This window comes from Leuresthes tenuis, unplaced genomic scaffold (genome assembly GCF_036924035.1).
Source record: "Leuresthes tenuis unplaced genomic scaffold, fLeuTen1.0.hap1 SCAF_1, whole genome shotgun sequence".
Taxonomy (NCBI): Eukaryota; Metazoa; Chordata; class Actinopteri; order Atheriniformes; family Atherinopsidae; genus Leuresthes; species Leuresthes tenuis.
In genome coordinates, this window is record NW_027325355.1 from 977,188 (window position 1) to 998,220 (window position 21,033).

At 46.5% G+C, this 21,033-nt stretch overlaps 1 non-coding gene and 44 pseudogenes across 1 annotated transcript; all 45 read left to right on the forward strand.

Moving 5' to 3' along the window:
* The first annotated feature begins 287 nt into the window (after window positions 1-287).
* On the forward strand, window positions 288-405 carry LOC140296231 (5S ribosomal RNA; annotated as a pseudogene).
* A 269-nt stretch (window positions 406-674) lies between these two features.
* LOC140271387 (5S ribosomal RNA) lies at window positions 675-793 on the forward strand (annotated as a pseudogene).
* A 269-nt stretch (window positions 794-1,062) lies between these two features.
* LOC140293326 (5S ribosomal RNA) lies at window positions 1,063-1,181 on the forward strand (annotated as a pseudogene).
* Window positions 1,182-1,838: 657 nt separating this feature from the next.
* Window positions 1,839-1,957, forward strand: LOC140320180 (5S ribosomal RNA; annotated as a pseudogene).
* Window positions 1,958-2,229: 272 nt separating this feature from the next.
* On the forward strand, window positions 2,230-2,348 carry LOC140289911 (5S ribosomal RNA; annotated as a pseudogene).
* A 269-nt stretch (window positions 2,349-2,617) lies between these two features.
* On the forward strand, window positions 2,618-2,736 carry LOC140290361 (5S ribosomal RNA; annotated as a pseudogene).
* Window positions 2,737-3,005: 269 nt separating this feature from the next.
* Window positions 3,006-3,124, forward strand: LOC140290812 (5S ribosomal RNA; annotated as a pseudogene).
* Window positions 3,125-3,393: 269 nt separating this feature from the next.
* Window positions 3,394-3,512, forward strand: LOC140291324 (5S ribosomal RNA; annotated as a pseudogene).
* A 647-nt stretch (window positions 3,513-4,159) lies between these two features.
* On the forward strand, window positions 4,160-4,278 carry LOC140288636 (5S ribosomal RNA; annotated as a pseudogene).
* A 269-nt stretch (window positions 4,279-4,547) lies between these two features.
* On the forward strand, window positions 4,548-4,666 carry LOC140274636 (5S ribosomal RNA; annotated as a pseudogene).
* A 269-nt stretch (window positions 4,667-4,935) lies between these two features.
* Window positions 4,936-5,054, forward strand: LOC140320202 (5S ribosomal RNA; annotated as a pseudogene).
* A 647-nt stretch (window positions 5,055-5,701) lies between these two features.
* LOC140300563 (5S ribosomal RNA) lies at window positions 5,702-5,820 on the forward strand (annotated as a pseudogene).
* A 269-nt stretch (window positions 5,821-6,089) lies between these two features.
* On the forward strand, window positions 6,090-6,208 carry LOC140293721 (5S ribosomal RNA; annotated as a pseudogene).
* A 269-nt stretch (window positions 6,209-6,477) lies between these two features.
* LOC140292275 (5S ribosomal RNA) lies at window positions 6,478-6,596 on the forward strand (annotated as a pseudogene).
* A 1,045-nt stretch (window positions 6,597-7,641) lies between these two features.
* Window positions 7,642-7,759, forward strand: LOC140294403 (5S ribosomal RNA; annotated as a pseudogene).
* Window positions 7,760-8,028: 269 nt separating this feature from the next.
* Window positions 8,029-8,147, forward strand: LOC140291090 (5S ribosomal RNA; annotated as a pseudogene).
* Window positions 8,148-8,416: 269 nt separating this feature from the next.
* Window positions 8,417-8,535, forward strand: LOC140293327 (5S ribosomal RNA; annotated as a pseudogene).
* A 269-nt stretch (window positions 8,536-8,804) lies between these two features.
* On the forward strand, window positions 8,805-8,923 carry LOC140293805 (5S ribosomal RNA; annotated as a pseudogene).
* A 269-nt stretch (window positions 8,924-9,192) lies between these two features.
* Window positions 9,193-9,311, forward strand: LOC140320213 (5S ribosomal RNA; annotated as a pseudogene).
* Window positions 9,312-9,583: 272 nt separating this feature from the next.
* Window positions 9,584-9,702, forward strand: LOC140288637 (5S ribosomal RNA; annotated as a pseudogene).
* A 269-nt stretch (window positions 9,703-9,971) lies between these two features.
* Window positions 9,972-10,090, forward strand: LOC140291777 (5S ribosomal RNA; annotated as a pseudogene).
* A 269-nt stretch (window positions 10,091-10,359) lies between these two features.
* On the forward strand, window positions 10,360-10,478 carry LOC140320224 (5S ribosomal RNA; annotated as a pseudogene).
* A 647-nt stretch (window positions 10,479-11,125) lies between these two features.
* On the forward strand, window positions 11,126-11,244 carry LOC140300564 (5S ribosomal RNA; annotated as a pseudogene).
* Window positions 11,245-11,513: 269 nt separating this feature from the next.
* On the forward strand, window positions 11,514-11,632 carry LOC140293722 (5S ribosomal RNA; annotated as a pseudogene).
* Window positions 11,633-11,901: 269 nt separating this feature from the next.
* On the forward strand, window positions 11,902-12,020 carry LOC140292276 (5S ribosomal RNA; annotated as a pseudogene).
* Window positions 12,021-13,065: 1,045 nt separating this feature from the next.
* Window positions 13,066-13,183, forward strand: LOC140294447 (5S ribosomal RNA; annotated as a pseudogene).
* A 269-nt stretch (window positions 13,184-13,452) lies between these two features.
* Window positions 13,453-13,571, forward strand: LOC140271392 (5S ribosomal RNA; annotated as a pseudogene).
* Window positions 13,572-13,840: 269 nt separating this feature from the next.
* On the forward strand, window positions 13,841-13,959 carry LOC140293328 (5S ribosomal RNA; annotated as a pseudogene).
* Window positions 13,960-14,228: 269 nt separating this feature from the next.
* On the forward strand, window positions 14,229-14,347 carry LOC140293806 (5S ribosomal RNA; annotated as a pseudogene).
* A 269-nt stretch (window positions 14,348-14,616) lies between these two features.
* On the forward strand, window positions 14,617-14,735 carry LOC140320235 (5S ribosomal RNA; annotated as a pseudogene).
* A 272-nt stretch (window positions 14,736-15,007) lies between these two features.
* On the forward strand, window positions 15,008-15,126 carry LOC140289912 (5S ribosomal RNA; annotated as a pseudogene).
* A 269-nt stretch (window positions 15,127-15,395) lies between these two features.
* Window positions 15,396-15,514, forward strand: LOC140292120 (5S ribosomal RNA; annotated as a pseudogene).
* A 272-nt stretch (window positions 15,515-15,786) lies between these two features.
* On the forward strand, window positions 15,787-15,905 carry LOC140284991 (5S ribosomal RNA; annotated as a pseudogene).
* Window positions 15,906-16,177: 272 nt separating this feature from the next.
* On the forward strand, window positions 16,178-16,296 carry LOC140289913 (5S ribosomal RNA; annotated as a pseudogene).
* Window positions 16,297-16,565: 269 nt separating this feature from the next.
* On the forward strand, window positions 16,566-16,684 carry LOC140292121 (5S ribosomal RNA; annotated as a pseudogene).
* Window positions 16,685-16,955: 271 nt separating this feature from the next.
* Window positions 16,956-17,074, forward strand: LOC140299083 (5S ribosomal RNA). The gene has a single exon (XR_011914666.1). It is a non-coding gene; the product is annotated as a 5S ribosomal RNA (ribosomal RNA).
* Window positions 17,075-17,343: 269 nt separating this feature from the next.
* LOC140291709 (5S ribosomal RNA) lies at window positions 17,344-17,462 on the forward strand (annotated as a pseudogene).
* A 269-nt stretch (window positions 17,463-17,731) lies between these two features.
* Window positions 17,732-17,850, forward strand: LOC140300565 (5S ribosomal RNA; annotated as a pseudogene).
* A 269-nt stretch (window positions 17,851-18,119) lies between these two features.
* On the forward strand, window positions 18,120-18,238 carry LOC140293199 (5S ribosomal RNA; annotated as a pseudogene).
* Window positions 18,239-18,507: 269 nt separating this feature from the next.
* Window positions 18,508-18,626, forward strand: LOC140288456 (5S ribosomal RNA; annotated as a pseudogene).
* A 657-nt stretch (window positions 18,627-19,283) lies between these two features.
* On the forward strand, window positions 19,284-19,401 carry LOC140294404 (5S ribosomal RNA; annotated as a pseudogene).
* Window positions 19,402-19,670: 269 nt separating this feature from the next.
* LOC140296372 (5S ribosomal RNA) lies at window positions 19,671-19,789 on the forward strand (annotated as a pseudogene).
* A 237-nt stretch (window positions 19,790-20,026) lies between these two features.
* On the forward strand, window positions 20,027-20,145 carry LOC140290362 (5S ribosomal RNA; annotated as a pseudogene).
* Window positions 20,146-20,414: 269 nt separating this feature from the next.
* Window positions 20,415-20,533, forward strand: LOC140294761 (5S ribosomal RNA; annotated as a pseudogene).
* A 269-nt stretch (window positions 20,534-20,802) lies between these two features.
* Window positions 20,803-20,921, forward strand: LOC140293329 (5S ribosomal RNA; annotated as a pseudogene).
* The last annotated feature ends 112 nt before the right edge of the window (window positions 20,922-21,033 follow it).

Below are 21,033 nucleotides of genomic sequence, written 5' to 3' on the forward strand. Positions count from 1 at the left end.
TACCAGGTGCTGTAAGCTTTTTGTCTTCTCTCGACCACCTGCATGTCTTTTGTTGCAACGTCTGATCACCCTGTGACACATGAGGAAGTTGGTCATCTTCAGCTCCTGCTGCTTTGTTGGCAGACATGAGGTAATCTGAGAGTCTCAGTTTCAGCTGGAGAGAATAATCACATCAGAGAAGAAGATGTGCCCACTACAAGTCAGCTTTTCTCTGCAATTATTTGGTTGCATAGAGGAACCGTATGATTCCAGTACCTATATAATGCACATTTGTCACAGACATTGTCGCTTACGGCCAAACCACCCTGAATAAGCCCGACCTCGTCTGATCTCGGAAACCAAGCAGGTTTAGACCTGCTTAGTACTTGATGGGAGACTGCTTGGGAATACCAGGTGCTGTAAGCTTTTTCTCTTCTCTCTACCACCTACATGTCTTTTGTTGCAACGTCTGATCACCCTGTGACACGTGAAGAAGCTGGTCATCTTCAGCTGCTGCTGCTTTGTTGATAGACACGAGGTGATCTGAGAGTCTCAGTTTCAGCTCCAGAGAATAATCACATCAAGGAGGAAGATGAACCCACTATAAGTCAGCCTTTTTCGGCAATTATCTGGTTATACAGAGGAAGTGTATGATTCCAGTACCTATATAATGCACATTTGTCACCGATATTGTTGCTTACGGCCACACCACCCTGAATAAGCCCGACCTCGTCTGATCTCGGAAGCCAAGCAGGGTTGGGCCTCCTTAGTACTTGGATGGGAGACTGCTTGGGAATACCAGGTGCTGTAAGCTTCTTCTCTTCTCTCTACCACCTGCATGTCTTTTGTTGCAACTTCTGATCACCCTGTGACACATGAGGAAGTTGGTCATCTTCAGCTGCTGCTGCTTTGTTGGCTGACACGAAGTGATCTGAGAGTCTCAGTTTCAGTTGCAGATAATGATCACATCAGAGAAGATGATTTGCCCGCTACACATCAGCCTTTCTCGGCAATTATCTGGTTGCATAGAGGAACCGTATGATTCCAGTACCTATATAATGCACATTTGTCAGAGACATTGTTGCTTACGGCCACACCACCCTGAATAAGCCCGACCTCGTCTGATCTCGGACGCCAAGCAGGGTTGTACCTGGTTAGTACTTGGACGGGAGACAGCTTGGGAATACCAGGTGCTGTAAGCTTTATCTCTTCTCTCTACCACCTGCATGTCTTTTGTTGCAACGTCTGATCACCCTGTGACACGTGAAGAAGTTGGTCATCTTCAGCTGCTGCTGCTTTGTTGGCTGACACGAAGTGATCTGAGAGTCTCAGTTTCAGTTGCAGATAATGATCACATCAGAGAAGATGATTTGCCCGCTACACATCAGCCTTTCTCGGCAATTATCTGGTTGCATAGAGGAACCGTATGATTCCATTACCTATATAATGCACATTTGTCAGAGACATTGTTGCTTACGGCCACACCACCCTGAATAAGCCCGACCTCGTCTGATCTCGGACGCCAAGCAGGGTTGTACCTCCTTAGTACTTGGATGGGAGACAGCTTGGGAATACCAGGTGCTGTACGCTTTTTCTCTTCTCTCTACCACCTGCATGTCTTTTGTTGCAACGTCTGATCACCCTGTGACACGTGAAGAAGTTAGTCATCTTCAGCTGCTGCTGCTTTGTTGATAGACACGAGGTGATCTGAGAGTCTCAGTTTCAGCTCCAGAGAATAATCACATCAAGGAGGAAGATGAACCCACTACAAGTCAGCCTTTTTCGGCAATTATCTGGTTATACAGAGGAAGTGTATGATTCCAGTACCTATATAATGCACATTTGTCACCGATATTGTTGCTTACGGCCACACCACCCTGAATAAGCCCGACCTCGTCTGATCTCGGAAGCCAAGCACGGTTGGGCCTGGTTAGTACTTGAATGGGAGACCGCTTGGGAATACCAGGTACCTTAAGCTTTTTCTCTTCTCCCTACCACCTGCATGTCTTTTGTTGCAACGTCTGATCACCCTGTGACACATGAGGAAGTTGGTCATCTTCAGCTTCTGCTGCTTTGTTGGCAGACACGAAGTGATCTGAGAGTCTCATGTTCAGCTGGAGAAAATTATCACGTCAGGGAAGAAGATGATTTGCCCGCTACACATCAGCCTTTCTCGGCAATTATCTGGTTGCATAGAGGAACCGTATGATTCCAGTACCTATATAATGCACATTTGTCAGAGACATTGTTGCTTACGGCCACACCACCCTGAATAAGCCCGACCTCGTCTGATCTCGGACGCCAAGCAGGGTTGTACCTGGTTAGTACTTGGATAGGAGACAGCTTGGGAATACCAGGTGCTGTAAGCTTTTTCTCTTCTCTCTACCACCTGCATGTCTTTTGTTGCAACGTCTGATCACCCTGTGACACATGAGGAAGTTGGTCATCTTCAGCTGCTGCTGCTTTGTTGGCTGACACGAAGTGATCTGAGAGTCTCAGTTTAAGTTGCAGAGAATGATCACATCAGAGAAGATGATTTGCCCGCTACACATCAGCCTTTCTCGGCAATTATCTGGTTGCATAGAGGAACCGTATGATTCCAGTACCTATATAATGCACATTTGTCAGAGACATTGTTGCTTACGGCCACACCACCCTGAATAAGCCCGACCTCGTCTGATCTCGGACGCCAAGCAGGGTTGTACCTGGTTAGTACTTGGATGGGAGACAGCTTGGGAATACCAGGTGCTGTAAGCTTTTTCTCTTCTCTCTACCACCTGCATGTCTTTTGTTGCAACGTCTGATCACCCTGTGACACGTGAAGAAGTTAGTCATCTTCAGCTGCTGCTGCTTTGTTGATAGACACGAGGTGATCTGAGAGTCTCAGTTTCAGCTGCAGAGAATAATCACATCAAGGAGGAAGATGAACCCACTACAAGTCAGCCTTTTTCGGCAATTATCTGGTTATACAGAGGAAGTGTATGATTCCAGTACCTATATAATGCACATTTGTCACCAAAATTTTTGCTTATGGCCACACCACCCTGAATAAGCCCAACCTCGTCTGATTTCGGAAGCCAAGCAGGGTTGGGCCTGGTTAGTACTTGAATGGGAGACTGCTTGGGAATACCAGGTGCCTTAAGCTTTTTCTCTTCTCTCTACCACCTGCATGTCTTTTGTTGCAACGTCTGATCACCCTGTGACACATGAGGAAGTTGGTCATCTTCATTTTCTGCTGCTTTGTTGGCAGACACGAAGTGATCTGAGAGTCTCAGTTTCAGCTGAAGAGAATAATCACATCAAGGAGGAAGATGAACCCACTACAAGTCAGCCTTTTTCGGCAATTATCTGGTTACACAGAGGAAGTGTATGATTCCAGTACCTATATAATGCACAATTGTCACCGATATTTTTGCTTACGGCCACACCACCCTGAATAAGCCCGACCTCGTCTGATCTCGGAAGCCAAGCACGGTTGGGCCTGGTTAGTACTTGAATGGGAGACCGCTTGGGATTACCAGGTACCTTAAGCTTTTTCTCTTCTCTCTACCACCTGCATGTCTTTTGTTGCAACGTCTGATCACCCTGTGACACATGAGGAAGATGGTCATCTTCAGCTTCTGCTGCTTTGTTGGCAGACACGAAGTGATCTGAGAGTCTCATGTTCAGCTGGAGAAAATTATCACGTCAGGGAAGAAGATGTGCCCACTACAGATCAGCCTTTCTCAGCAATTATCTGGTTACATAGAGGAACCGTATGATTCCTGTACTTATATAATGCACATTTGTCAGACACATTGTTGCTTACGGCCACACCACCCTGAACATGCCTGATCTCGTAAGCCAAGCAGGGTTGAGCCTCCTTAGTACTTGGATGGGAGACTGCTTGGGAATACCAGGTGCTGTAAGCTTTTTCTCTTCTCTCTACCACCTGCATGTCTTTTGTTGCAACGTCTGATCACCCTGTGACACATGAGGAAGTTGGTCATCTTCAGCTGCTGCTGCTTTGTTGGCTGACACGAAGTGATCTGAGAGTCTCAGTTTAAGTTGCAGAGAATGATCACATCAGAGAAGATGATTTGCCCGCTACACATCAGCCTTTCTCGGCAATTATCTGGTTGCATAGAGGAACCGTATGATTCCAGTACCTATATAATGCACATTTGTCAGAGACATTGTTGCTTACGGCCACACCACCCTGAATAAGCCCGACCTCATCTGATCTCGGACGCCAAGCAGGGTTGTACCTGGTTAGTACTTGGATGGGAGACAGCTTGGGAATACCAGGTGCTGTAAGCTTTTTCTCTTCTCTCTACCACCTGCATGTCTTTTGTTGCTACGTCTGATCACCCTGTGACACGTGAAGAAGTTAGTCATCTTCAGCTGCTGCTGCTTTGTTGATAGACACGAGGTGATCTGAGAGTCTCAGTTTCAGCTGAAGAGAATAATCACATCAAGGAGGAAGATGAACCCACTACAAGTCAGCCTTTTTCGGCAATTATCTGGTTATACAGAGGAAGTGTATGATTCCAGTACCTATATAATGCACATTTGTCACCAATATTGTTGCTTATGGCCACACCACCCTGAATAAGCCCAACCTCGTCTGATCTCGGAAGCCAAGCAGGGTTGGGCCTGGTTAGTACTTGAATGGGAGACTGCTTGGGAATACCAGGTGCCTTAAGCTTTTTCTCTTCTCTCTACCACCTGCATGTCTTTTGTTGCAACGTCTGATCACCCTGTGACACATGAGGAAGTTGGTCATCTTCATTTTCTGCTGCTTTGTTGGCAGACACGAAGTGATCTGAGAGTCTCAGTTTCAGCTGAAGAGAATAATCACATCAAGGAGGAAGATGAACCCACTACAAGTCAGCCTTTTTCGGCAATTATCTGGTTACACAGAGGAAGTGTATGATTCCAGTACCTATATAATGCACAATTGTCACCGATATTTTTGCTTACGGCCACACCACCCTGAATAAGCCCGACCTCGTCTGATCTCGGAAGCCAAGCACGGTTGGGCCTGGTTAGTACTTGAATGGGAGACCGCTTGGGAATACCAGGTACCTTAAGCTTTTTCTCTTCTCTCTACCACCTGCATGTCTTTTGTTGCAACGTCTGATCACCCTGTGACACATGAGGAAGTTGGTCATCTTCAGCTTCTGCTGCTTTGTTGGCAGACACGAAGTGATCTGAGAGTCTCATGTTCAGCTGGAGAAAATTATCACGTCAGGGAAGAAGATGTGCCCACTACAGATCAGCCTTTCTCAGCAATTATCTGGTTACATAGAGGAACCGTATGATTCCTGTACTTATATAATGCACATTTGTCAGACACATTGTTGCTTACGGCCACACCACCCTGAACATGCCTGATCTCGTAAGCCAAGCAGGGTTGAGCCTCCTTAGTACTTGGATGGGAGACTGCTTGGGAATACCAGGTGCTGTAAGCTTTTTCTCTTCTCTCTACCACCTGCATGTCTTTTGTTGCAACGTCTGATCACCCTGTGACACATGAGGAAGTTGGTCATCTTCAGCTGCTGCTGCTTTGTTGGCTGACACGAAGTGATCTGAGAGTCTCAGTTTAAGTTGCAGAGAATGATCACATCAGAGAAGATGATTTGCCCGCTACACATCAGCCTTTCTCGGCAATTATCTGGTTGCATAGAGGAACCGTATGATTCCTGTACCTATATAATGCACATTTGTCAGAGACATTGTTGCTTACGGCCACACCACCCTGAACATGCCCGACCTCGTCTGATCTCGGAAGCCAAGGAGGGTTGGGCCTGGTTAGTACTTAAATGGGAGACCGCTTGGGAATACCAGGAGCTGTAAGCTTTTTGTCTTCTCTCGACCACCTGCATGTCTTTTGTTGCAACGTCTGATCACCCTGTGACACATGACGAAGTTGGTCATCTTCAGCTGCTGCTGCTTTGTTGGCAGACACGAAGTGATCTGAGAGTCTCAGTTTCAGCTGCAGAGAATAATCACATCAGGGAAGAAGATGTGCCCATAACAAGTCAGCCTTTCTCTGCAATTATCTGGTTACATAGAGGAATTGTATGATTCCAGTACCTATATAATGCACATTTGTCACAGAAATTGTTCCTTACGGCCACACCACCCTGAATAAGCCCGACCTCGTCTGATCTCGGAAGCCAAGGAGGGTTGGGCCTGGTTAGTACTTTAATGGGAGACTGCTTGGGAATACCAGGTTCTGTAAGCGTTTTCTCTTCTCTCTACAACCTGCATGTCTTTTGTTGCAACGTCTGATCACCCTGTGACACATGAGGAAGTTGGTCATCTTCAGCTGCTGCTGCTTTGTTGGCAGACACGAAGTGATCTGAGAGTCTCAGTTTCAGCTGCAGAGAATAATCACATCAGGGAAGAAGATGTTTCCATAACAAGTCAGCCTTTCTCTGCAATTATCTGGTTACATAGAGGAAGTGTATGATTCCAGTACCTATATAATGCACATTTGTCACAGAAATTGTTCCTTACGGCCACACCACCCTGAATAAGCCCGACCTCGTCTGATCTTGGAAGCCAAGGAGGGTTGGGCCTGGTTAGTACTTTAATGGGAGACTGCTTGGGAATACCAGGTGCTGTAAGCGTTTTCTCTTCTCTCTACAACCTGCATGTCTTTTGTTGCAACGTCTGATCACCCTGTGACACATGAGGAAGTTGGTCATCTTCAGCAGCTGCTGCTTTGTTGGCAGACACGAAGTGATCTGAGAGTCTCAGTTTCAGCTGAAGAGAATGATCACATCAGAGAAGATGATATGCCCACTACACATCAGCCTTTCTCGGCAATTATCTGGTTTCATAGAGCAAGTGTATGATTCCAGTACCTATATAATTCACATTTGTAACAGATATTGTCGCTTACCGCCACACCACCCTGAATAAGCCCCACCTTGTCTTATCTCGGAAGCCAAGCAGGGTTGGGTCTGGTTTGTACTTCAATGGGAGACTGCTTGGGAATACCAGGTGCTGTAAGCTGTTTCTCTTCTCTCTACCACCTGCATGTGTTTTGTTGCAACGTCTGATCACCCTGTGACACATGAGGAAGTTGGTCATCTTCAGCTGCTGCTGCTTTGTTGGCAGACACGAGGTGATCTAAGAGTCTCAGTTTCAGCTGAAGAGAATGATCACATCAGAGAAGATGATATGCCCACTACACATCAGCCTTTCTCGGCAATTATCTGGTTTCATAGAGGAAGTGTATGATTCCAGTACCTATATAATTCACATTTGTAACAAATATATTTGCTTACCGCCACACCACCCTGAATAAGCCCCACCTTGTCTTATCTCGGAAGCCAAGTAGGGTTGGGCCTGGTTAGTACTTAGATGGGAGACTGCTTGGGATTACCAGGTGCTGTAAGCTTTTTGTCTTCTCTCGACCACCTGCATGTCTTTTGTTGCAACGTCTGATCACCCTGTGACACATGAGGAAGTTGGTCATCTTCAGCTCCTGCTGCTTTGTTGGCAGACATGAGGTAATCTGAGAGTCTCAGTTTCAGCTGGAGAGAATAATCACATCAGAGAAGAAGATGTGCCCACTACAAGTCAGCTTTTCTCTGCAATTATTTGGTTGCATAGAGGAACCGTATGATTCCAGTACCTATATAATGCACATTTGTCACAGACATTGTCGCTTACGGCCAAACCACCCTGAATAAGCCCGACCTCGTCTGATCTCGGAAGCCAAGCAGGTTTAGGCCTGCTTAGTACTTGATGGGAGACTGCTTGGGAATACCAGGTGCTGTAAGCTTTTTCTCTTCTCTCTACCACCTACATGTCTTTTGTTGCAACGTCTGATCACCCTGTGACACGTGAAGAAGCTGGTCATCTTCAGCTGCTGCTGCTTTGTTGATAGACACGAGGTGATCTGAGAGTCTCAGTTTCAGCTCCAGAGAATAATCACATCAAGGAGGAAGATGAACCCACTATAAGTCAGCCTTTTTCGGCAATTATCTGGTTATACAGAGGAAGTGTATGATTCCAGTACCTATATAATGCACATTTGTCACCGATATTGTTGCTTACGGCCACACCACCCTGAATAAGCCCGACCTCGTCTGATCTCAGAAGCCAAGCAGGGTTGGGCCTCCTTAGTACTTGGATGGGAGACTGCTTGGGAATACCAGGTGCTGTAAGCTTCTTCTCTTCTCTCTACCACCTGCATGTCTTTTGTTGCAACTTCTGATCACCCTGTGACACATGAGGAAGTTGGTCATCCTCAGCTGCTGCTGCTTTGTTGGCTGACACGAAGTGATCTGAGAGTCTCAGTTTCAGTTGCAGATAATGATCACATCAGAGAAGATGATTTGCCCGCTACACATCAGCCTTTCTCGGCAATTATCTGGTTGCATAGAGGAACCGTATGATTCCAGTACCTATATAATGCACATTTGTCAGAGACGTTGTTGCTTACGGCCACACCACCCTGAATAAGCCCGACCTCGTCTGATCTCGGACGCCAAGCAGGGTTGTACCTGGTTAGTACTTGGACGGGAGACAGCTTGGGAATACCAGGTGCTGTAAGCTTTATCTCTTCTCTCTACCACCTGCATGTCTTTTGTTGCAACGTCTGATCACCCTGTGACACGTGAAGAAGTTGGTCATCTTCAGCTGCTGCTGCTTTGTTGGCTGACACGAAGTGATCTGAGAGTCTCAGTTTCAGTTGCAGATAATGATCACATCAGAGAAGATGATTTGCCCGCTACACATCAGCCTTTCTCGGCAATTATCTGGTTGCATAGAGGAACCGTATGATTCCATTACCTATATAATGCACATTTGTCAGAGACATTGTTGCTTACGGCCACACCACCCTGAATAAGCCCGACCTCGTCTGATCTCGGACGCCAAGCAGGGTTGTACCTGGTTAGTACTTGGATGGGAGACAGCTTGGGAATACCAGGTGCTGTACGCTTTTTCTCTTCTCTCTACCACCTGCATGTCTTTTGTTGCAACGTCTGATCACCCTGTGACACGTGAAGAAGTTAGTCATCTTCAGCTGCTGCTGCTTTGTTGATAGACACGAGGTGATCTGAGAGTCTCAGTTTCAGCTCCAGAGAATAATCACATCAAGGAGGAAGATGAACCCACTACAAGTCAGCCTTTTTCGGCAATTATCTGGTTATACAGAGGAAGTGTATGATTCCAGTACCTATATAATGCACATTTGTCACCGATATTGTTGCTTACGGCCACACCACCCTGAATAAGCCCGACCTCGTCTGATCTCGGAAGCCAAGCACGGTTGGGCCTGGTTAGTACTTGAATGGGAGACCGCTTGGGAATACCAGGTACCTTAAGCTTTTTCTCTTCTCTCTACCACCTGCATGTCTTTTGTTGCAACGTCTGATCACCCTGTGACACATGAGGAAGTTGGTCATCTTCAGCTTCTGCTGCTTTGTTGGCAGACACGAAGTGATCTGAGAGTCTCATGTTCAGCTGGAGAAAATTATCACGTCAGGGAAGAAGATGATTTGCCCGCTACACATCAGCCTTTCTCGGCAATTATCTGGTTGCATAGAGGAACCGTATGATTCCAGTACCTATATAATGCACATTTGTCAGAGACATTGTTGCTTACGGCCACACCACCCTGAATAAGCCCGACCTCATCTGATCTCGGACGCCAAGCAGGGTTGTACCTGGTTAGTACTTGGATGGGAGACAGCTTGGGAATACCAGGTGCTGTAAGCTTTTTCTCTTCTCTCTACCACCTGCATGTCTTTTGTTGCTACGTCTGATCACCCTGTGACACGTGAAGAAGTTAGTCATCTTCAGCTGCTGCTGCTTTGTTGATAGACACGAGGTGATCTGAGAGTCTCAGTTTCAGCTGCAGAGAATAATCACATCAAGGAGGAAGATGAACCCACTACAAGTCAGCCTTTTTCGGCAATTATCTGGTTATACAGAGGAAGTGTATGATTCCAGTACCTATATAATGCACATTTGTCACCAATATTGTTGCTTATGGCCACACCACCCTGAATAAGCCCAACCTCGTCTGATCTCGGAAGCCATGCAGGGTTGGGCCTGGTTAGTACTTGAATGGGAGACTGCTTGGGAATACCAGGTGCCTTAAGCTTTTTCTCTTCTCTCTACCACCTGCATGTCTTTTGTTGCAACGTCTGATCACCCTGTGACACATGAGGAAGTTGGTCATCTTCATTTTCTGCTGCTTTGTTGGCAGACACGAAGTGATCTGAGAGTCTCAGTTTCAGCTGAAGAGAATAATCACATCAAGGAGGAAGATGAACCCACTACAAGTCAGCCTTTTTCGGCAATTATCTGGTTACACAGAGGAAGTGTATGATTCCAGTACCTATATAATGCACAATTGTCACCGATATTTTTGCTTACGGCCACACCACCCTGAATAAGCCCGACCTCGTCTGATCTCGGAAGCCAAGCACGGTTGGGCCTGGTTAGTACTTGAATGGGAGACCGCTTGGGAATACCAGGTACCTTAAGCTTTTTCTCTTCTCTCTACCACCTGCATGTCTTTTGTTGCAACGTCTGATCACCCTGTGACACATGAGGAAGTTGGTCATCTTCAGCTTCTGCTGCTTTGTTGGCAGACACGAAGTGATCTGAGAGTCTCATGTTCAGCTGGAGAAAATTATCACGTCAGGGAAGAAGATGTGCCCACTACAGATCAGCCTTTCTCAGCAATTATCTGGTTACATAGAGGAACCGTATGATTCCTGTACTTATATAATGCACATTTGTCAGACACATTGTTGCTTACGGCCACACCACCCTGAACATGCCTGATCTCGTAAGCCAAGCAGGGTTGAGCCTCCTTAGTACTTGGATGGGAGACTGCTTGGGAATACCAGGTGCTGTAAGCTTTTTCTCTTCTCTCTACCACCTGCATGTCTTTTGTTGCAACGTCTGATCACCCTGTGACACATGAGGAAGTTGGTCATCTTCAGCTGCTGCTGCTTTGTTGGCTGACACGAAGTGATCTGAGAGTCTCAGTTTAAGTTGCAGAGAATGATCACATCAGAGAAGATGATTTGCCCGCTACACATCAGCCTTTCTCGGCAATTATCTGGTTGCATAGAGGAACCGTATGATTCCTGTACCTATATAATGCACATTTGTCAGAGACATTGTTGCTTACGGCCACACCACCCTGAACATGCCCGACCTCGTCTGATCTCGGAAGCCAAGGAGGGTTGGGCCTGGTTAGTACTTAAATGGGAGACCGCTTGGGAATACCAGGAGCTGTAAGCTTTTTGTCTTCTCTCGACCACCTGCATGTCTTTTGTTGCAACGTCTGATCACCCTGTGACACATGACGAAGTTGGTCATCTTCAGCTGCTGCTGCTTTGTTGGCAGACACGAAGTGATCTGAGAGTCTCAGTTTCAGCTGCAGAGAATAATCACATCAGGGAAGAAGATGTGCCCATAACAAGTCAGCCTTTCTCTGCAATTATCTGGTTACATAGAGGAATTGTATGATTCCAGTACCTATATAATGCACATTTGTCACAGAAATTGTTCCTTACGGCCACACCACCCTGAATAAGCCCGACCTCGTCTGATCTCGGAAGCCAAGGAGGGTTGGGCCTGGTTAGTACTTTAATGGGAGACTGCTTGGGAATACCAGGTTCTGTAAGCGTTTTCTCTTCTCTCTACAACCTGCATGTCTTTTGTTGCAACGTCTGATCACCCTGTGACACATGAGGAAGTTGGTCATCTTCAGCTGCTGCTGCTTTGTTGGCAGACACGAAGTGATCTGAGAGTCTCAGTTTCAGCTGCAGAGAATAATCACATCAGGGAAGAAGATGTTTCCATAACAAGTCAGCCTTTCTCTGCAATTATCTGGTTACATAGAGGAAGTGTATGATTCCAGTACCTATATAATGCACATTTGTCACAGAAATTGTTCCTTACGGCCACACCACCCTGAATAAGCCCGACCTCGTCTGATCTTGGAAGCCAAGGAGGGTTGGGCCTGGTTAGTACTTTAATGGGAGACTGCTTGGGAATACCAGGTGCTGTAAGCGTTTTCTCTTCTCTCTACAACCTGCATGTCTTTTGTTGCAACGTCTGATCACCCTGTGACACATGAGGAAGTTGGTCATCTTCAGCAGCTGCTGCTTTGTTGGCAGACACGAAGTGATCTGAGAGTCTCAGTTTCAGCTGAAGAGAATGATCACATCAGAGAAGATGATATGCCCACTACACATCAGCCTTTCTCGGCAATTATCTGGTTTCATAGAGCAAGTGTATGATTCCAGTACCTATATAATTCACATTTGTAACAGATATTGTCGCTTACCGCCACACCACCCTGAATAAGCCCCACCTTGTCTTATCTCGGAAGCCAAGCAGGGTTGGGTCTGGTTTGTACTTCAATGGGAGACTGCTTGGGAATACCAGGTGCTGTAAGCTGTTTCTCTTCTCTCTACCACCTGCATGTGTTTTGTTGCAACGTCTGATCACCCTGTGACACATGAGGAAGTTGGTCATCTTCAGCTGCTGCTGCTTTGTTGGCAGACACGAAGTGATCTAAGAGTCTCAGTTTCAGCTGAAGAGAATGATCACATCAGAGAAGATGATATGCCCACTACACATCAGCCTTTCTCGGCAATTATCTGGTTTCATAGAGGAAGTGTATGATTCCAGTACCTATATAATTCACATTTGTAACAAATATATTTGCTTACCGCCACACCACCCTGAATAAGCCCCACCTTGTCTTATCTCGGAAGCCAAGTAGGGTTGGGCCTGGTTAGTACTTAGATGGGAGACTGCTTGGGATTACCAGGTGCTGTAAGCTTTTTGTCTTCTCTCGACCACCTGCATGTCTTTTGTTGCAACGTCTGATCACCCTGTGACACATGAGGAAGTTGGTCATCTTCAGCTCCTGCTGCTTTGTTGGCAGACATGAGGTAATCTGAGAGTCTCAGTTTCAGCTGGAGAGAATAATCACATCAGAGAAGAAGATGTGCCCACTACAAGTCAGCTTTTCTCTGCAATTATTTGGTTGCATAGAGGAACCGTATGATTCCAGTACCTATATAATGCACATTTGTCACAGACATTGTCGCTTACGGCCAAACCACCCTGGATAAGCCCGACCTCGTCTGATCTCGGAAGCCAAGCAGGTTTAGGCCTGCTTAGTACTTGATGGGAGACTGCTTGGGAATACCAGGTGCTGTAAGCTTTTTCTCTTCTCTCTACCACCTACATGTCTTTTGTTGCAACGTCTGATCACCCTGTGACACGTGAAGAAGCTGGTCATCTTCAGCTGCTGCTGCTTTGTTGATAGACACGAGGTGATCTGAGAGTCTCAGTTTCAGCTCCAGAGAATAATCACATCAAGGAGGAAGATGAACCCACTATAAGTCAGCCTTTTTCGGCAATTATCTGGTTATACAGAGGAAGTGTATGATTCCAGTACCTATATAATGCACATTTGTCACCGATATTGTTGCTTACGGCCACACCACCCTGAATAAGCCCGACCTCGTCTGATCTCGGAAGCCAAGCAGGGTTGGGCCTCCTTAGTACTTGGATGGGAGACTGCTTGGGAATACCAGGTGCTGTAAGCTTCTTCTCTTCTCTCTACCACCTGCATGTCTTTTGTTGCAACTTCTGATCACCCTGTGACACATGAGAAAGTTGGTCATCTTCAGCTGCTGCTGCTTTGTTGGCTGACACGAAGTGATCTGAGAGTCTCAGTTTCAGTTGCAGATAATGATCACATCAGAGAAGATGATTTGCCCGCTACACATCAGCCTTTCTCGGCAATTATCTGGTTGCATAGAGGAACCGTATGATTCCAGTACCTATATAATGCACATTTGTCAGAGACATTGTTGCTTACGGCCACACCACCCTGAATAAGCCCGACCTCGTCTGATCTCGGACGCCAAGCAGGGTTGTACCTGGTTAGTACTTGGACGGGAGACAGCTTGGGAATACCAGGTGCTGTAAGCTTTATCTCTTCTCTCTACCACCTGCATGTCTTTTGTTGCAACGTCTGATCACCCTGTGACACGTGAAGAAGTTGGTCATCTTCAGCTGCTGCTGCTTTGTTGGCTGACACGAAGTGATCTGAGAGTCTCAGTTTCAGTTGCAGATAATGATCACATCAGAGAAGATGATTTGCCCGCTACACATCAGCCTTTCTCGGCAATTATCTGGTTTCATAGAGGAACCGTATGATTCCATTACCTATATAATGCACATTTGTCAGAGACATTGTTGCTTACGGCCACACCACCCTGAATAAGCCCGACCTCGTCTGATCTCGGACGCCAAGCAGGGTTGTACCTGGTTAGTACTTGGATGGGAGACAGCTTGGGAATACCAGGTGCTGTACGCTTTTTCTCTTCTCTCTACCACCTGCATGTCTTTTGTTGCAACGTCTGATCACCCTGTGACACGTGAAGAAGTTAGTCATCTTCAGCTGCTGCTGCTTTGTTGATAGACACGAGGTGATCTGAGAGTCTCAGTTTCAGCTCCAGAGAATAATCACATCAAGGAGGAAGATGAACCCACTACAAGTCAGCCTTTTTCGGCAATTATCTGGTTATACAGAGGAAGTGTATGATTCCAGTACCTATATAATACACATTTGTCACCGATATTGTTGCTTACGGCCACACCACCCTGAATAAGCCCGACCTCGTCTGATCTCGGAAGCCAAGCACGGTTGGGCCTGGTTAGTACTTGAATGGGAGACCGCTTGGGAATACCAGGTACCTTAAGCTTTTTCTCTTCTCTCTACCACCTGCATGTCTTTTGTTGCAACGTCTGATCACCCTGTGACACATGAGGAAGTTGGTCATCTTCAGCTTCTGCTGCTTTGTTGGCAGACACGAAGTGATCTGAGAGTCTCATGTTCAGCTGGAGAAAATTATCACGTCAGGGAAGAAGATGATTTGCCCGCTACACATCAGCCTTTCTCGGCAATTATCTGGTTGCATAGAGGAACCGTATGATTCCAGTACCTATATAATGCACATTTGTCAGAGACATTGTTGCTTACGGCCACACCACCCTGAATAAGCCCGACCTCGTCTGATCTCGGACGCCAAGCAGGGTTGTACCTGGTTAGTACTTGGATAGGAGACAGCTTGGGAATACCAGGTGCTGTAAGCTTTTTCTCTTCTCTCTACCACCTGCATGTCTTTTGTTGCAACGTCTGATCACCCTGTGACACGTGAAGAAGTTGGTCATCTTCAGCTGCTGCTGCTTTGTTGATAGACACGAGGTGATCTGAGAGTCTCAGTTTCAGTTGCAGAGAATGATCACATCAGAGAAGATGATTTGTCCGCTACACATCAGCCTTTCTCGGCAATTATCTGGTTGCATAGAGGAACCGTATGATTCCAGTACCTATATAATGCACATTTGTCAGAGACATTGTTGCTTACGGCCACACCACCCTGAATAAGCCCGACCTCGTCTGATCTCGGACGCCAAGCAGGGTTGTACCTGGTTAGTACTTGGATAGGAGTCAGCTTGGGAATACCAGGTGCTGTAAGCTTTTTCTCTTCTCTCTACCACCTGCATGTCTTTTGTTGCAACGTCTGATCACCCTGTGACACATGAGGAAGTTGGTCATCTTCAGCTGCTGCTGCTGCTTTGTTGGCAGACATGAAGTGATCTGAGAGTCTCAGTTTCAGCTCCAGAGAATAATCACATCAAGGAGGAAGATGAACCCACTACAAGTCAGCCTTTTTCGGCAATTATCTGGTTATACAGAGGAAGTGTATGATTCCAGTACCTATATAATGCACATTTGTCACCGATATTGTTGCTTACGGCCACACCACCCTGAATAAGCCCGACCTCGTCTGATCTCGGAAGCCAAGCACGGTTGGGCCTGGTTAGTACTTGAATGGGACACCGCTTGGGAATACCAGGTACCTTAAGCTTTTTCTCTTCTCTCTACCACCTGCATGTCTTTTGTTGCAACGTCTGATCACCCTGTGACACATGAGGAAGTTGGTCATCTTCAGCTTCTGCTGCTTTGTTGGCAGACACGAAGTGATCTGAGAGTCTCATGTTCAGCTGGAGAAAATTATCACGTCAGGGAAGAAGATGATTTGCCCGCTACACATCAGCCTTTCTCGGCAATTATCTGGTTGCATAGAGGAACCGTATGATTCCAGTACCTATATAATGCACATTTGTCAGAGACATTGTTGCTTACGGCCACACCACCCTGAATAAGCCCGACCTCGTCTGATCTCGGACGCCAAGCAGGGTTGTACCTGGTTAGTACTTGGATAGGAGACAGCTTGGGAATACCAGGTGCTGTAAGCTTTTTCTCTTCTCTCTACCACCTGCATGTCTTTTGTTGCAACGTCTGATCACCCTGTGACACGTGAAGAAGTTGGTCATCTTCAGCTGCTGCTGCTTTGTTGATAGACACGAGGTGATCTGAGAGTCTCAGTTTCAGTTGCAGAGAATGATCACATCAGAGAAGATGATTTGTCCGCTACACATCAGCCTTTCTCGGCAATTATCTGGTTGCATAGAGGAACCGTATGATTCCAGTACCTATATAATGCACATTTGTCAGAGACATTGTTGCTTACGGCCACACCACCCTGAATAAGCCCGACCTCGTCTGATCTCGGACGCCAAGCAGGGTTGTACCTGGTTAGTACTTGGATAGGAGTCAGCTTGGGAATACCAGGTGCTGTAAGCTTTTTCTCTTCTCTCTACCACCTGCATGTCTTTTTTTTTGCAACGTCTGATCACCCTGTGACACGTGAAGAAGTTGGTCATCTTCAGCTGCTGCTGCTTTGTTGATAGACACGAGGTGATCTGAGAGTCTCAGTTTCAGCTCCAGAGAATAATCACATCAAGGAGGAAGATGAATCCACTACAAGTCAGCCTTTTTCGGCAATTATCTGGTTATACAGAGGAAGTGTATGATTCCAGTACCTATATAATGCACATTTGTCACCGATATTGTTGCTTACGGCCACACCACCCTGAATAAGCCCAACCTCGTCTGATCTCGGAAGCCAAGCAGGGTTGGGCCTGGTTAGTACTTGAATGGGAGACCGCTTGGGAATACCAGGTGCTGTAAGCTTTTTCTCTTCTCTCTACCACCTGCATGTCTTTTGTTGCAACGTCTGATCACCCTGTGACACATGAGGAAGTTGGCCATCTTCAGCTGCTGCTGCTTTGTTGGAAGACACGAAGTGATCTGAGAGTCTCAGTTTCAGCTAAAGAGAATAATCACTTCAGGGAAGAAGATGTGCCCACTACAGATCAGCCTTTCTCAGCAATTATCTGGTTACATAGAGGAACCGTATGATTCCTGTACTTATATAATGCACATTTGTCAGACACATTGCTGCTTACGGCCACACCACCCTGAACATGCCCGACCTCGTCTGATCTCGGAAGCCAAGCAGGGTTGAACCTCCTTAGTACTTGGATGGGAGACTGCTTGGGAATACCAGGTGCTGTAAGCTTCTTCTCTTCTCTCTACCACCTGCATGTCTTTTGTTGCAACGTCTGATCACCCTGTGACACATGAGGAAGTTGGTCATCTTCAGCTGCTGCTGCTTTGTTGGCTGACACGAAGTGATCTGAGAGTCTCAGTTTCAGTTGCAGATAATGATCACATCAGAGAAGATGATTTGCCCGCTACACATCAGCCTTTCTCGGCAATTATCTGGTTGCATAGAGGAACCGTATGATTCCAGTACCTATATAATGCACATTTGTCAGAGACATTGTTGCTTACGGCCACACCACCCTGAACATGCCCGACCTCGTCTGATCTCGGAAGCCAAGGAGGGTTGGGCCTGGTTAGTACTTAAATGGGAGACCGCTTGGGAATACCAGGAGCTGTAAGCTTTTTGTCTTCTCTCGACCACCTGCATGTCTTTTGTTGCAACGTCTGATCACCCTGTGACACATGACGAAGTTGGTCATCTTCAGCTGCTGCTGCTTTGTTGGCAGACACGAAGTGATCTGAGAGTCTCAGTTTCAGCTGCAGAGAATAATCACATCAGGGAAGAAGATGTGCCCATAACAAGTCAGCCTTTCTCTGCAATTATCTGGTTACATAGAGCAATTGTATGATTCCAGTACCTATATAATGCACATTTGTCACAGAAATTGTTCCTTACGGCCACACCACCCTGAATAAGCCCGACCTCGTCTGATCTCGGAAGCCAAGGAGGGTTGGGCCTGGTTAGTACTTTAATGGGAGACTGCTTGGGAATACCAGGTTCTGTAAGAGTTTTCTCTTCTCTCTACAACCTGCATGTCTTTTGTTGCAACGTCTGATCACCCTGTGACACATGAGGAAGTTGGTCATCTTCAGCTGCTGCTGCTTTGTTGGCAGACACGAAGTGATCTGAGAGTCTCAGTTTCAGCTGCAGAGAATAATCACATCAGGGAAGAAGATGTTTCCATAACAAGTCAGCCTTTCTCTGCAATTATCTGGTTACATAGAGGAAGTGTATGATTCCAGTACCTATATAATGCACATTTGTCACAGAAATTGTTCCTTACGGCCACACCACCCTGAATAAGCCCGACCTCGTCTGATCTCGGAAGCCAAGGAGGGTTGGGCCTGGTTAGTACTTTAATGGGAGACTGCTTGGGAATACCAGGTGCTGTAAGCGTTTTCTCTTCTCTCTACAACCTGCATGTCTTTTGTTGCAACGTCTGATCACCCTGTGACACATGAGGAAGTTGGTCATCTTCAGCAGCTGCTGCTTTGTTGGCAGACACGAAGTGATCTGAGAGTCTCAGTTTCAGCTGAAGAGAATGATCACATCAGAGAAGATGATATGCCCACTACACATCAGCCTTTCTCGGCAATTATCTGGTTTCATAGAGCAAGTGTATGATGCCAGTACCTATATAATTCACATTTGTAACAGATATTGTCGCTTACCGCCACACCACCCTGAATAAGCCCCACCTTGTCTTATCTCGGAAGCCAAGCAGGGTTGGGTCTGGTTTGTACTTCAATGGGAGACTGCTTGGGAATACCAGGTGCTGTAAGCTGTTTCTCTTCTCTCTACCACCTGCATGTGTTTTGTTGCAACGTCTGATCACCCTGTGACACATGAGGAAGTTGGTCATCTTCAGCTGCTGCTGCTTTGTTGGCAGACATGAGGTAATCTGAGAGTCTCAGTTTCAGCTGGAGAGAATAATCACATCAGAGAAGAAGATGTGCCCACTACAAGTCAGCTTTTCTCTGCAATTATTTGGTTGCATAGAGGAACCGTATGATTCCAGTACCTATATAATGCACATTTGTCACAGACATTGTCGCTTACGGCCAAACCACCCTGAATAAGCCCGACCTCGTCTGATCTCGGAAGCCAAGCAGGTTTAGGCCTGCTTAGTACTTGATGGGAGACTGCTTGGGAATACCAGGTGCTGTAAGCTTTTTCTCTTCTCTCTACCACCTGCATGTCTTTTGTTGCAACGTCTGATCACCCTGTGACACGTGAAGAAGCTGGTCATCTTCAGCTGCTGCTGCTTTGTTGATAGACACGAGGTGATCTGAGAGTCTCAGTTTCAGCTCCAGAGAATAATCACATCAAGGAGGAAGATGAACCCACTATAAGTCAGCCTTTTTCGGCAATTATCTGGTTATACAGAGGAAGTGTATGATTCCAGTACCTATATAATGCACATTTGTCACCGATATTGTTGCTTACGGCCACACCACCCTGAATAAGCCCAACCTCGTCTGATCTCGGAAGCCAAGCAGGGTTGGGGCTCCTTAGTACTTGGATGGGAGACTGCTTGGGAATACCAGGTGCTGTAAGCTTCTTCTCTTCTCTCTACCACCTGCATGTCTTTTGTTGCAACTTCTGATCACCCTGTGACACATGAGGAAGTTGGTCATCTTCAGCTGATGCTGCTTTGTTGGCTGACACGAAGTGATCTGAGAGTCTCAGTTTCAGTTGCAGATAATGATCACATCAGAGAAGATGATTATCTGGTTGCATAGAGGAACCGTATGATTCCAGTACCTATATAATGCACATTTGTCAGAGACATTTTTGCTTACGGCCACACCACCCTGAATAAGCCCGACCTCGTCTGATCTCGGACGCCAAGCAGGGTTGTACCTGGTTAGTACTTGGATGGGAGACAGCTTGGGAATACCAGGTGCTGTAAGCTTTTTCTCTTCTCTCTACCACCTGCATGTCTTTTGTTGCAACGTCTGATCACCCTGTGACACGTGAAGAAGTTGGTCATCTTCAGCTGCTGCTGCTTTGTTGGCTGACACGAAGTGATCTGAGAGTCTCAGTTTCAGTTGCAGATAATGATCACATCAGAGAAGATGATTTGCCCGCTACACATCAGCCTTTCTCGGCAATTATCTGGTTGCATAGAGGAACCGTATGATTCCAGTACCTATATAATGCACATTTGTCAGAGACATTGTTGCTTACGGCCACACCACCCTGAATAAGCCCGACCTCGTCTAATCTCGGACGCCAAGCAGGGTTGTACCTGGTTAGTACTTGGATGGGAGACAGCTTGGGAATACCAGGTGCTGTAAGCTTTTTCTCTTCTCTCTACCACCTGCATGTCTTTTGTTGCAACGTCTGATCACCCTGTGACACGTGAAGAAGTTGGTCATCTTCAGCTGCTGCTGCTTTGTTGATAGACACGAGGTGATCTGAGAGTCTCAGTTTCAGCTCCACAGAATAATCACATCAAGGAGGAAGATGAACCCACTACAAGTCAGCCTTTTTCGGCAATTATCTGGTTATACAGAGGAAGTGTATGATTCCAGTACCTATATTATGCACATTTGTCAGAGACATTGTTGCTTACGGCCACACCACCCTGAATAAGCCCGACCTCGTCTGATCTCGGAAGCCAAGGAGGGTTGGGCCTGGTTAGTACTTTAATGGGAGACTGCTTGGGAATACCAGGTTCTGTAAGAGTTTTCTCTTCTCTCTACAACCTGCATGTCTTTTGTTGCAACGTCTGATCACCCTGTGACACATGAGGAAGTTGGTCATCTTCAGCTGCTGCTGCTTTGTTGGCAGACACGAA